This window comes from Xyrauchen texanus, chromosome 39 (assembly GCF_025860055.1).
Source record: "Xyrauchen texanus isolate HMW12.3.18 chromosome 39, RBS_HiC_50CHRs, whole genome shotgun sequence".
In the NCBI taxonomy this organism is placed as follows: Eukaryota; Metazoa; Chordata; class Actinopteri; order Cypriniformes; family Catostomidae; genus Xyrauchen; species Xyrauchen texanus.
Genome location: NC_068314.1, coordinates 16,910,537 through 16,922,916, shown reverse-complemented (window position 1 = coordinate 16,922,916; position 12,380 = coordinate 16,910,537). Strand labels below are relative to the sequence as shown.

Sequence of the window (12,380 nt, the reverse complement as noted above, 5' to 3'; positions counted from 1 at the left end):
ATTGTATTTTTCTTTTTTACTAAAATTGATATATGCTGTAAAATATTGTTCATCGTTAGTTCATGATAGCTGACATATTATCTAATGTTAATGAACCTTATTGTAAAGTGTTACCAAAAATTCTGTCATCATTACTCGCCTTCAGGTTGTTCCAAACTGGTCTGACTTTCCATCTTCTGTGGAAATCAAAAGGAGATGTTATGGAGAATGTTAGTTTCAGTCTCAATCCAATTTTATTTTATATATATATAAAAAAAAAGAATAGTGACTGTGACTAACATTCTGCCAAATCTAATTTTGTGTTCCTCAGAAGAGAGAAATTCATACAGGTTTGATGGTGAGTAATGACTTACAATCTTTCTGCACTGTGTGCTGCACTGTTTTCCGAGCAGGGAACAAAAACCACAGTTGGAGATGGAGAGGGGCCTTCCCGACTTACATTCTCTTTGACATTCTGAAGAATTAAAAGTGAATTGCTCTTTGAAAGGGTGTACTTCATTATTATGCTATTATATTATGATTATGTCAGTGGCATAAAATAATTAAAAAAAAAAGTCTTAAAATGACAATATAATTTAATCGTAAATATTTCTGGGACAATATATCATCCAACAAAAGTAGTTAATGTGACAGGCCTACCGTTGGGACATATCCCTCTTAAAAAATGTTGCCTTCAACTAATTGTACCATCAGGTCAAAAATGACCAACCTTAACTGAACAATGGTGTTCACAGCCTGTTTATTCACAGTTAAAGAACCATCAAAATAGTATATGTATGGTTTAAAGTGAAGAGAATTATGTAGGTTCTTTTTGAACTATTGACTAAACAAATTTTCATTTCAGTCAATATGCCTGTGTGTCATGTATTCACATCCTCACACATTTAACACTTCCAAAGCCTGAAAAACATGACATAAAAATCAAAAACTACCATCAGACATGCAATATGTGCCTTTACTGCTTAAATAATAAAATTTGACATATTCAATAGTCAAACTGAACAGCCGATTTAGATTGAAGTTACTTGCTGCATTTAAAATCCCATATTGTGATCATCATTAGATCATTTTTGGCCTCAAATCTGTCACAGTGGTTGCACTTTGGAAGGTAAGATCAGCCGGTTTGTGTGTTTGTGTGATTAGTTCAAATTTTAATATACTAACAGCAGTTGAGGTCAATAGGTATTTGTTTGAGCAGACAAGATAACACAGAAGATGGTCCGTGAAATATGATGAATAGGTCCAAAACATCCAAAACAAGATGAATTCAAAACAAGCCAATTTATAGCTGATTAATACATAAATACAACAGTTATTCTTTAATAAATTGTACACAAAAATCAAGCAAAGCAACAATATTCTAACTCTCCCTTTATATTGAGTGAAGCGGCCACTCACTGTTTGAGCCCTGCAGTTCAGCGCAAGCTCAATGACACAGTTCTGCAATCACAAATGTTCAAATAATAAATATAGCTGTTTAAAACACAATAAATCAGTTATTTAGACCCTGTCTGTACCTTGATTATAACGTTTAAGTTGTTGCATTGCTCGTTTGCAGTTTGTTTACCCATGTTAAATAAAACAGCACGACATGCAACAAATTGAAAATAATAAAAAATTGCTCGACTTTGTTCTAAAGCTTCTTTTCGAGTGTCAGATGACTAATGTCCATGTGTCATCGCAAACAGAGATGAAACATACTGTAATCAAGCATCTGGATGTCAGACTATTTAAAACGTGTGCAAAAGGATTGGTTATAATGAATGATTGACTATAGACTTACAACATCTCTGATTGGCCATTGCCGTTTCATTGCTTAACGCACACGTCTGGGACTGGTTAGAAATTCAACCGCTGCAAAAACACATTCTAAATAGAAACCATTAATGCAACAGGAGTAGACTTAAATTGAATAATCGTAATTTTTCACGATTACATAACTGTGACAGCTACAATCATAATTGTGATTCGTTTATTTTTTTTTTATTGTGCAGCCCTAAAAGAAATCTTAATAAAAAAAAGAAAAAAGGACATTTGTATGGTTTTTTATGGATCATATTTGATACATTACACTTTAAATGTCATTATCCTCCTATTGAGTCCCAGCAATTCATTTTTGTATAGAACAATTGTTATTGTATGTTTTTCTTAGACCATACATGCTACAGTGGTAATTCTTGGGGTATTATCAGAGGACTCCCTGGGCTTTTCAGAGAAACCAAATGTTTGAGAGTTCAACAATGACAACTTCCTCTCCTTGTTCTATAAATATGGATTGAAATGAATATCACAGTTCAATTCAACACATCCAATATAACATGAATGAAGACCAACGGATATAGGCCCACTGTGCCTCAAGCTCGGCAACATGTAACCGGACAATGTAAACAGCTAGCAAGACGTGATGAAACATGTGCACACTTACATTTATATTGTTGTTCTAGGCAGATCCTTTAACAAATACTTAAACTAGTAATGGGCAGTTCACCCAAAAATGTAATTTCTCTTATTACTTACTACAGGTCGACTTATAGTGGGTTTTGCCAATAAGATAACTAAGATGGGGAAACAGGCAAATTAATTGGACAATAGCTTTTAAAATATACAATATAAATAAACACTTAACACTCGATGTACAACAGTGCTGAACTTTAGTAAGTATCGCTTTCCATGCAGATACTTCAATAAATTTATCCCGCACTGATACAGATAATATTTTCATATGCATTTTTATCAGTATTATAGTATTAATGGTACCATTTAATTATTATGTATATTATTACTAGGGGTGGGAGGATATGGTTATCATGATTCGGTTTGATATGCGAAATGAGGTTCACAATTCGATATAATAACAATTAAATGACAAAATATTTCAGAACATTATTTTCTGAAAAAACTAAATGTTTAGCAAAATGCTCATTATAATTTCTCATTAAAATAAAAGTTATTTAATACACAATATAAATGCTCAAATTTTAAATAAGAGTTGCTCACATACCCTTCACTATAAGAAAACAAATTTGCAAAAAAATAAGCTTAAAAGAGAGTGGACTTCATTCAGGTTTATAAGGTGCAGAACAAGCAATTGAACTGAAAAACCATGCCCAGAAAATGTTAATTTGTATAAGAAACACACAAAAAATGTTACTTTAATGGTTTATTGAGCTCCGGTTTCTTTAGGGCATCCATGCTGCCTGAGATTAAAATTGAATATTTTACTTATTTATCTGACTGTAAAGAACAGAAAGGATATTAAGACACATTATTCAATGAGAGTGAGGGGCACCTCATCTTTGATGGACACATTAAACAGAGGAAAGATCCACTTTAATCACAAGTAGTGGTGGGCCTTATCGCAGAGGCCACTATATCGCCAGATATTCTGACTTTAATTATTCATATTGCAGTTCCCTGCAATTTTTTACCTTCTATTCTGATGATAAAAAGCAAATATCAATAAAACTTCTATTATATACCATTTGCAAATATCTTGTTTAAACGGATGTAATTCACGATCCTCAATAAAATTTCAGCGTTTTCTTCCTGTCGAGCACTTATCTAATATCGTCCCCTGAAGCATGTATTCTATCAGCCAGAATCAAAACTTCAGGATCAAAAGTTTCTCTGTTTCACAAATAATGACTATCACTCCATGATAGGGCTGCACGATTTGGACAGAAAGTCATATTGCGATTATTTTGAAAAATATTACGATTGTGATTTGAGCTGTGATTATGATGTTTTCCACATGTTCAACTGCAAAAAGACTACTGGGGATTTCACAGTTGCTGCAAATATAATGTTGATTGATTGAATAATTCATTATACACAAAATATAAATGTTACTCTTTATTCTAGGCCTTAAAAACTAGTTGGCTTATACAAACTATTCTTTACTGTATATAAGATAGTCCTAAAGAATGAGGCTTAATGTCAAACTTAAGTTGAACTGATAACCCATTGGTGTAATAAAATTTAAAGTGAAACTTTTGGTTAGTTTGTCACCATTTTATTTAATTATTTGTATTCATTATTTTATTATATTTAATTTAGCAATGCATTATATTATAGTAACTAAATATTTTATATAGATTTATTATATGCATGTTCCTTCCTTTTTATTTTGTTGGATGTTGGTAATATTAGTTCCGCTTCTCACTTGATTCCACGGGGAGTGTAATAAGGGCGACACGCTCTCTCGTGAGACAAACAAATGACAGGAGACTGGAAGAAGAGACGCTTCTGGACTCTACAAGTTTTCATCTTTTAATAAAGATGTTTGAATTATACCCCATCTTGTATTCTGCAATAGTATTATGATACCTATGAAACAGACATGCTGCTACCGCAGATAATAATAAAAAACGCTTCAGTTTATTGTAAATAAAGCGTTTAATGCACATAAGCAAACGGAACGGAACTCTGATCACTTCTGTTACTCCAAGCATGAGAGGGAGTTGTGGAGCACAGAACTGCTCTGAAACAATGCGCTAATGTAATATAATAAACTTTGAAGGAAGCAGACTATTTATTTATTTAATTAAATCACAGCCCTTTGCAATTTAATAAATCGCACACGCTCATAACTTGGTTTCGATTTTATTTTGATTAATTGCGTAGCCCTACTCCATGACAATCCATGCAGGTGATCCAGGCCGTTTAAACTGTCAGGCCTGAATCGGGTGGTGGAGGAGTGTGATGAGGAGGAGGGCGTGGCCATGCCGTGAGGATGTACGCCTGGGTCTGAATCATCCTAATCAGCCAGGAGGGGGATAAGGACGAGCCAGAGACGTCAGTTGGAGAGAGAGAGAGAGAGAAATGCACAAAACTGTGTGTGTTTTGAGTTCTTCTGGAAAGCAGTTTTATGTTGTGTTTTGTTAATTTGTTTATTAAAAGTTTACAATGACTGCTCAGCTGGTTCCTGCCACCTCCTTGTCCATCTGAAGTACATCGCAACAGTGTGAAATTCAGTAAATATATTGCTAAATAAGAGTTTATAGTGTTTTTTTTTAGCAATCTTATGTTTGTTAATTACTATATAAAAGTTTGTGATATATCGGCATTGTATTGGCCACCCTGATCTCTGGATATCGGCACTGGCCATTAGAAAACCCATATTGGTCAACCACTAATCTCGACCAATTTTCATCAAAACAATGTGATTTTCCAGGTATTCCAGTACTTAAATTTCTAAAAGCTAAATTCAAGCACTTTAGAGACCCCTTGTGTGAGCCCTTTAAACAGTCTAGAAAAAAGTGCAGTAGGAAATATATAGAAATATTATTCAAAATTCGATAATCGTCCCATCCCAATTATTACAAACTAATTAAAACTGACTGATTCACATGGCAGAGAAAAAACCTGGATACACCAGATGGAGCTCCAGAAAGATGGAGATGATAAATGTAACAGGTGTTTAGCTGGATGATGAATAAGTCTGTTTTAGGAGTATCTCTTCACTCTGCAGTTGAGTAGTTCTGGTAGCTTTTTACTCAGTGTTAAAATACAATATTTACAATATTATTAATTAGATTTGTTCATCTGAATAGACTGGTTTACCAATTCTCACCAGTGCTGCTGCTAGAATGTGAAACTGGTACAGAAACTGAGAATCGATCTCAATACTACTTTTCCACTGACTCGACAGCCGAACAATGAACATACTCAACACGTAACTGCATAACTGGCCAACAAACAAAACACCACATCTTTGCCAACGACAAGGCTGGAGCCATTGTGCAAGTCAATGCAGATTAATGAGAAACAAGTAAGTAAAACATCACAATATATCAATGTTTTGAAACAATACACTAAAAATATGAAGAACAAAGAACACTTCTGCTTCTTGTGCAGTAAATCCCAAGAAATCTCTGAAAAAAAGCTGTATTCAAATTAAACTCAAGACACTTTCATCGCTTCTAAACTCCTGCGACCAAGTTTCAAATTAGAAGTGATAGTCTTTTTGCTCTTTTCTCTTCAAAGACAATCACACTCCAGTCTGAGAGCTTCAGAGGGCCGAAAGGTGTTAACAGTCATTCACAACTGACTTTAAGTGATTATTAATGGAAATTCTGTTTGCAATGACCAGCTTGGATTATGCTCCCTTCCAAGTGCCTTACGAAGGTGTCATCAGAGCAGATGCGCTGAACATACAGTATACAGGGGGGTTCTTGTTCTAGAAAGCATTTGATTGGACAAGTTTTCTGAACCTCTATGTAATATCATGGATATTCCTGAGTTCCGACTGCAGATTTTAAATCAGGGCTCCAGACTAACTTTTCCACTGGTGCTACCAAGTTTCTCAGTTGGTCGCACCAGCATATGATTTGGTCGCACCTTTTTTTTTTTCTACTACATGCCATGGGATTAATCAATGCATGCTAATGAATAGTGGTCTTAATCTGCATACCCTAGTTTTGCACTGATGTAAATAAAGACTGAAAGACTGACAGTGACACAAGACCTCATGTTAGCAAAATGTTTTAATCTTTTAACTATCAAATCAAAAAAACTATTATAAAAACATTTATGTTTTTTAATGTTTGATATATAATTTTACTGTCTTCACAGCTGTTCAACCCCCGGAGGAAATTTTTCAGCCGTCTTTTTTCGCAGATTGTCTGCTATCACTCCTATAAATTGGGCACAGGCCATGTCGTTGGCATAAGTGGGATTAACATTCAACCCGTTCTTTTTTCATCAGTATAATTTCTATAATTTGAATTTTGTGAACGGGAGTTCCTCTTTTGCTATGTTATAAGCAGTGTTAAATTTTATAATCATTTCCTTTTCCTCTGTCGAGCGATTACTCTCATCTAACCGCTGAAAAGACGTAGGAAGGGGCTCGGTGTTTCGTGAGACACACCGGTCCCTACAGGTTTTATGTTTTTTGCTTTCATTGTGCAGTTTAATAGACTCAATCTTAAATTGCGTAGACCCTGTAACAAATTTAGAATGACCTGCAATGGATGGGCCACACTGTTTACAGTACAAACAATGCATGGCATTAGCCTCTATCACAACCACGGGTACTGTCTAAGCCATTGCTGCTGGAAGTTGTGCCTTTTCTTTTTTCCTTTGCTCACTCGGTTCCTCCCTGTCCGCACCTGTGCTCTCGTCATCAGTTGTGTCTGTGTGCTGGCTCGTTGGCTCGTCCTTTCCACCAGCATCCTTGACTTCCATACTTTGTTTTCTAAAGTATTCAGCAATTGACCTTTTCATTTTAATTTGTGAATTCGGAATTGGCACGTTTCACCATCAGTGTGCAATGCACGTGACGTGTACGTTGTTTATAAATAAACTGCACGTTTCTTGCGGAAGAACACTGTAGCCAGAGCTACTTCTCTCCGTTAATGTCAATGGCGAGTCACGCAGGCACTGGGCAACATCGCAGCCAAGCCGAGCCCGGGATAAAATAGTCAGAATATAAACACTTATTATAGGCGTACCGTAGTGATTCAGGATAAGTCAAAAACACGATTTGGAAAACGGATTCATGATGTACTCGTTCATTTTTAACATAAGTTACGGACTGCAGCAGCTGCTGTTGATACAACGGCTTCTATTGCGCAAGCGTCCACTCGCACAAATGCGACCACATAAAATTTGAACTCGCACATTCTCAAAAAATGGTCGCATATGCGACCATTTTGGTCGCAGTCTGGAACCCTGTAAATGCTTATTTCTTCAGAAAACAAATTGTCAACTAAACACCAGCATACAGATGACCTTAAAGCTGATAAGATATGGACAAAAAGCAGCAAAACTTTAATTTTGATTTCACAGGGTCTTTAATGTCAAGCCCTGAGGTGACAAAGATTCAATGTCTTTAACAAATTCAGGCTGCAAAAAGGTGACTGTAGCATTGTTTCACATTATTCCATATATTCCAAAGTTTTGATGCGTGATAAGGGTTAGCAAAATTTTTTTGCCCATCTGTTCTAGTGTGCAGAGGGGCCACCGTGCCTTGTTAAAATGGTGAACATTTCCAATACGGTTACGATTGCTGCCTAGGATGTGGTGTTTCCCCTAGGATTTTTTTTCAGCAGCAGTGCAGTTGTGCGCCCATCCACAAGCCCAAAGTACCTGATTGGAAGTACCTGACCCCTTTTAACACACGGTAAAAATTTTTTACATTTGTCACACATCGATACATAGCTGAACAGGATTAACTAGTAGCCGTTTAGCTTGGCTTGTACCAATCACTTCGCCATGGACATTTGGAAACATTAATTTTGTTCAACTCAGTTCTGGTACTTATGATATATTTTTACTGCCTTTGCCAAAGATATCAAAGTAAAATACTTTCCACTAAGAGAGGTAGCTATTATTGTAAAATTTACGCAGCACAATTTAAATAAGCTTACATTTTCAGAAGTGTTACCACTAGGGGTGCGAAGATACAGTCCTCTCACGATTCAGTATGGCCACCAAAAAGACAAAATATCAAAAGAAAACCACAAGAGCACCCTGGTGTAATAATCAAAATGATCAACATATCACCAAAATGCTTAGTAATTAAAGATCACCAGAAACAGTCAATGTAAGACCACATCCTCTGTATTAAATACAACAACACGTCCGATTTTGGAATCACTTTTATAAGACGGTCCACCAGCGTGCCTCCTTTTGACAATGCTATTTCAATTTGTAATTCTGTAGGTCCAACAGAGACTTGATGAGTCAGGATGAGAAACTGCTAAACTTGTAATTCCCCATACTATTCTTCTCATAACATAACCAGCAGCATCATATCTGGAAATGTGGTCAGACTTCCGTTTCTAAAGCATCACCCACCTGCTGGGCCCCACGTGGATGTGACAAACTGCCAGATCCCAAACTTTACTTCAACAGTTTGCCTATGATATCAATTATGATTATTATATACTGAAGACAACAACAATAAGTTAATTTATTAAATTATATGGGAATTTAAGAGACTGAAGGGAAGTGAAACCGTAGGAAGATCAGGAGGAAGGCAGAAGAACTCATGATTAGAGATTAGTGGAAGAATCTGCTGACTAACCAGATGTCAATATCCGTGGGAAAGCAATGAGCAAACCTTTTCTGAGAACATGCAATAGAAAAAAATAAATGAAAATCAGATCAGTGGCTGGCAATTTGAAACAGTTCAGGGAAGACTAGAAAAAGTCAGACAAGGTGTTATCTGCCACAAACCACATTGAAGAAAAGCCCACTTGACTTATAGATTTCTTTCATAAATCAACTTTTTCTGGTTATAGCCACAAGTAAAATAAGAAGAACATATTCAATTAACAAGTGATATTGGTCCAACAATTCTTACAAGTTTTGGCTAATAAACACATCTAAATAGGTGCAAATTTCAAAAGTACATCCATTACTTAATGTATGGAAACCAATGTCTCTGAAAGAAAAAAGAAGTTCTAATCAAAAATCATTTCAGAGTATAATCAGCAATGGAAACTGAAAACTGCTTTGCTAAACATTTGTGTCAGGAAGAAGAAAACCCCAATACCTACTGTGTCTAATCAGCAAAATCCACTTGAACTGTCCCAATCAACTAGAGACCAGACCCACGTTTTGACAAAAAAAAGACCATTAATCGTTGTGGAAAATAAAAGATCAGCTTGAATTGATTTTAATGATCATAACATTAACGTATGCAATAACGTGATTAACACATTCTGGATATGTAAAATCTCTGGTGTCTGGATAATATATTTTCAAGTCAGGGGATACTTCAATTTATCATAAATTGGATTGTAATCGATATGTTATAACACGTGTTACATAGTTACGCCTCATTAACTGAGAGGGGATTTATTTACTTCAACCAGACACATCCACTTAAAAGTTGAACAACTCTTACCAAAGAAGCATGATTTAAATAATAAACCACGTATTATCTATCCGAGTTTTATAGAGTGTGTTATAACGAAAATTAAAGCTTGTTTGTTGTGGTCCCGGTTTTGAGATGCTGAAACTCGTTAAGTCAGATCAGTGCTAACATGCTAAGACCGCTGGAGCCTAACAAAACGACTTAAAACCGCTGTGTATTAGACAAAATTAATTACTGACATATTTAAGGGGTTCTAAGTAAATAAAAGTCCTTCATAGCACACTGTAAATGTAGATAAATCGATTCTTATACATTTGTAAGGTGAAATAAAGGTGTACATCAGCATATGTTAGCGCGCGCTCATTTAGCCACCTACCTTCACACACCCGCCCGAATAAAACCGATAAACTTCAGCGTCTTCAGCTGCAGTCAACCTCAATCCCTCTTCTTCTTAGCGGGCTGGGTCATTCCACGAAACGAGGAGTTGGGAGCGTAAAAACACGGCCGTGCTGCCCTCAATGCGACGTCACGCGCGCGCCTGTCACTCAGCGCTCATACTATATCCGCGAGACTAGCGCCTCTACTTTAGCGCAGAAGACTCATGACATCTTCCGGTGTCGGGCGGAATCATAGGCGCCACCCGCCAAGACAAAGGTTGTGATGGGATGATTTGCTTCTAAAATCCGAATCTTAATTTGTATCAATAATCTTATTATAATCTTAATAATTTAAAATCTGCCTTAAAGGTGCACTCAGTAATTTGTTCCTCATTAAAAAAGTTTTACTCTTAAAGAAACGAATTGTAATTTTTTAAATATGTATACAATTATGATTACTCACATGAAATCAGGACTCCAGTTATATCAGTAACTATAAAAAGCTGTTTTATTCTACATGGGCAGGGACACCCTCATGGGGGCAGCCATTTTAGAATGACCAGCCGAACACTACTCACTTAATCCCAGAAACCATCTTGTTATTGTACACTTTTACTCTTGGATTAAATGAATCATGGCTGATTGTTAATAGTAGCCTACATTTCTAAAATGGCAGCTATTTATTTTGAATGATGCCGCATCCACACCATTAGTTGTCACTATGTCCAAGAAGACACAAACAAAAAGTTACTGAGTGCACCTTTAATGACCATTATACATAGGGGCCAATGGTTTGTTCCTGGCAGGAACAACAATTGGCACCGTTTGCCCATCGCGACCTTTAACCCCAACACATCAATGAAAGCAACAAATAACTTACTAAAACAACAATAATTCACCTTATTCACTGTGTAATGGATTAACTTTTAATAAATATGAATAGTAAAAATGTGCGAAAAGTCTCCTTTTAATATCTCAACTTTATGGCAGAGCTATATAGCCAGTGACAAATGTTTTTTGGTTTGTTTTTCATCACATGAAACCATAACCGCTATGGTATTGTAAATAATTAAGTGAAACTATCATATTATCAAAGTATATGTATAATAAAAGTAAGTTATGTGTGTAATAATGTCCAGGTAGGTCTTGGCAAAGACCACTTTGGATCAGGTGCGTTTATTCAACTCAGGCCCTTGTTCTGTATAATTCTGCCATCTTGTGGTCACAAAACACTTCTAATTTCACGTGTGTGGCTTGTTCTTTCAGCAAGTAATGTCCATAAACATTTGAAGTTTAATTCTGGAGACTGGCATCAATAATGCTAAATTATTTGTGTATTTTCCTTGTGGGAATGTTTTAAAGAAAATTTTGGTGAAACATGTTAGGTTAATGAAAACGGTGATGCAGAAGAAAACACAGGAGTCTTCATTCTTGTGTATTTTATTCTATTCCATTCCATTAAATTGCATTACATATTAGAGCAGTGCAGAGAGTTGGACTTGGGGATTTTGATTAATCCCAGTGACATATTTACGCCAGTAGCGACAAATGAGTGTCTTGTATGTGTTATGGGTGACTTTTTGTTTCGGAGAACATCTGCATTGTAAGCATTAAACGTCTGTCAGTGAGTTGGTTACATAAAAGCCAGAACATTGACACTGTCTCTCACTCCGAAAGCAGAAAGTGTACGATCCTATATCTGAAAAATATAGCTTCGCAATTTGTAGCGGTATTACAGCCGGTATCTCTTTTGCTGTCTCACACACATCCTTGTTACTCCAATAACTTCTTAAGCACACCAAACTAAGTTAAATTAGATTAAGTGCCACACTGCACCGCTGGTACAACAAGGCACAGGTATCACATTAAATGCGTTAATGTGGTTCTAGTTGCCATACACACAAACGTTACAAAGTTTTTTAAAACAAAGTACCAATGATGAGTTTGCATGTTAGTGTATGAAACTGGTGTAACTGTGCAAATTGAATGATTAGAAATGGCACAGTTTATTATGTAGCTAATTTCTCTATTCGAAGCCATGAATAGGCCTCATTAGGCAAAATCATGAATAGGCCTACATGGCTTAATGGAAGGTTCAGTACAAGTTTTACAACTCGTTACCATGATGATGTAATGTCAACAAACCCTAAAACCTTAAAATGACTGTAAAAATTACAAAT

The 12,380-nt window shown here is 35.9% G+C and overlaps 1 protein-coding gene across 1 annotated transcript in view; it reads right to left on the bottom strand.

The window, feature by feature from the left end:
- rap1ab (RAP1A, member of RAS oncogene family b) overlaps nucleotides 1-10,402 on the bottom strand; it is a 39,970-nt gene extending 29,568 nt beyond the window's left edge. The window contains exon 1 of the mRNA XM_052111331.1: nucleotides 10,200-10,402. The gene's annotated coding sequence lies outside the window, so the exon portion shown is untranslated. The remainder of the gene's footprint in view (nucleotides 1-10,199) is intronic.
- Nucleotides 10,403-12,380: the final 1,978 nt, after the last annotated feature.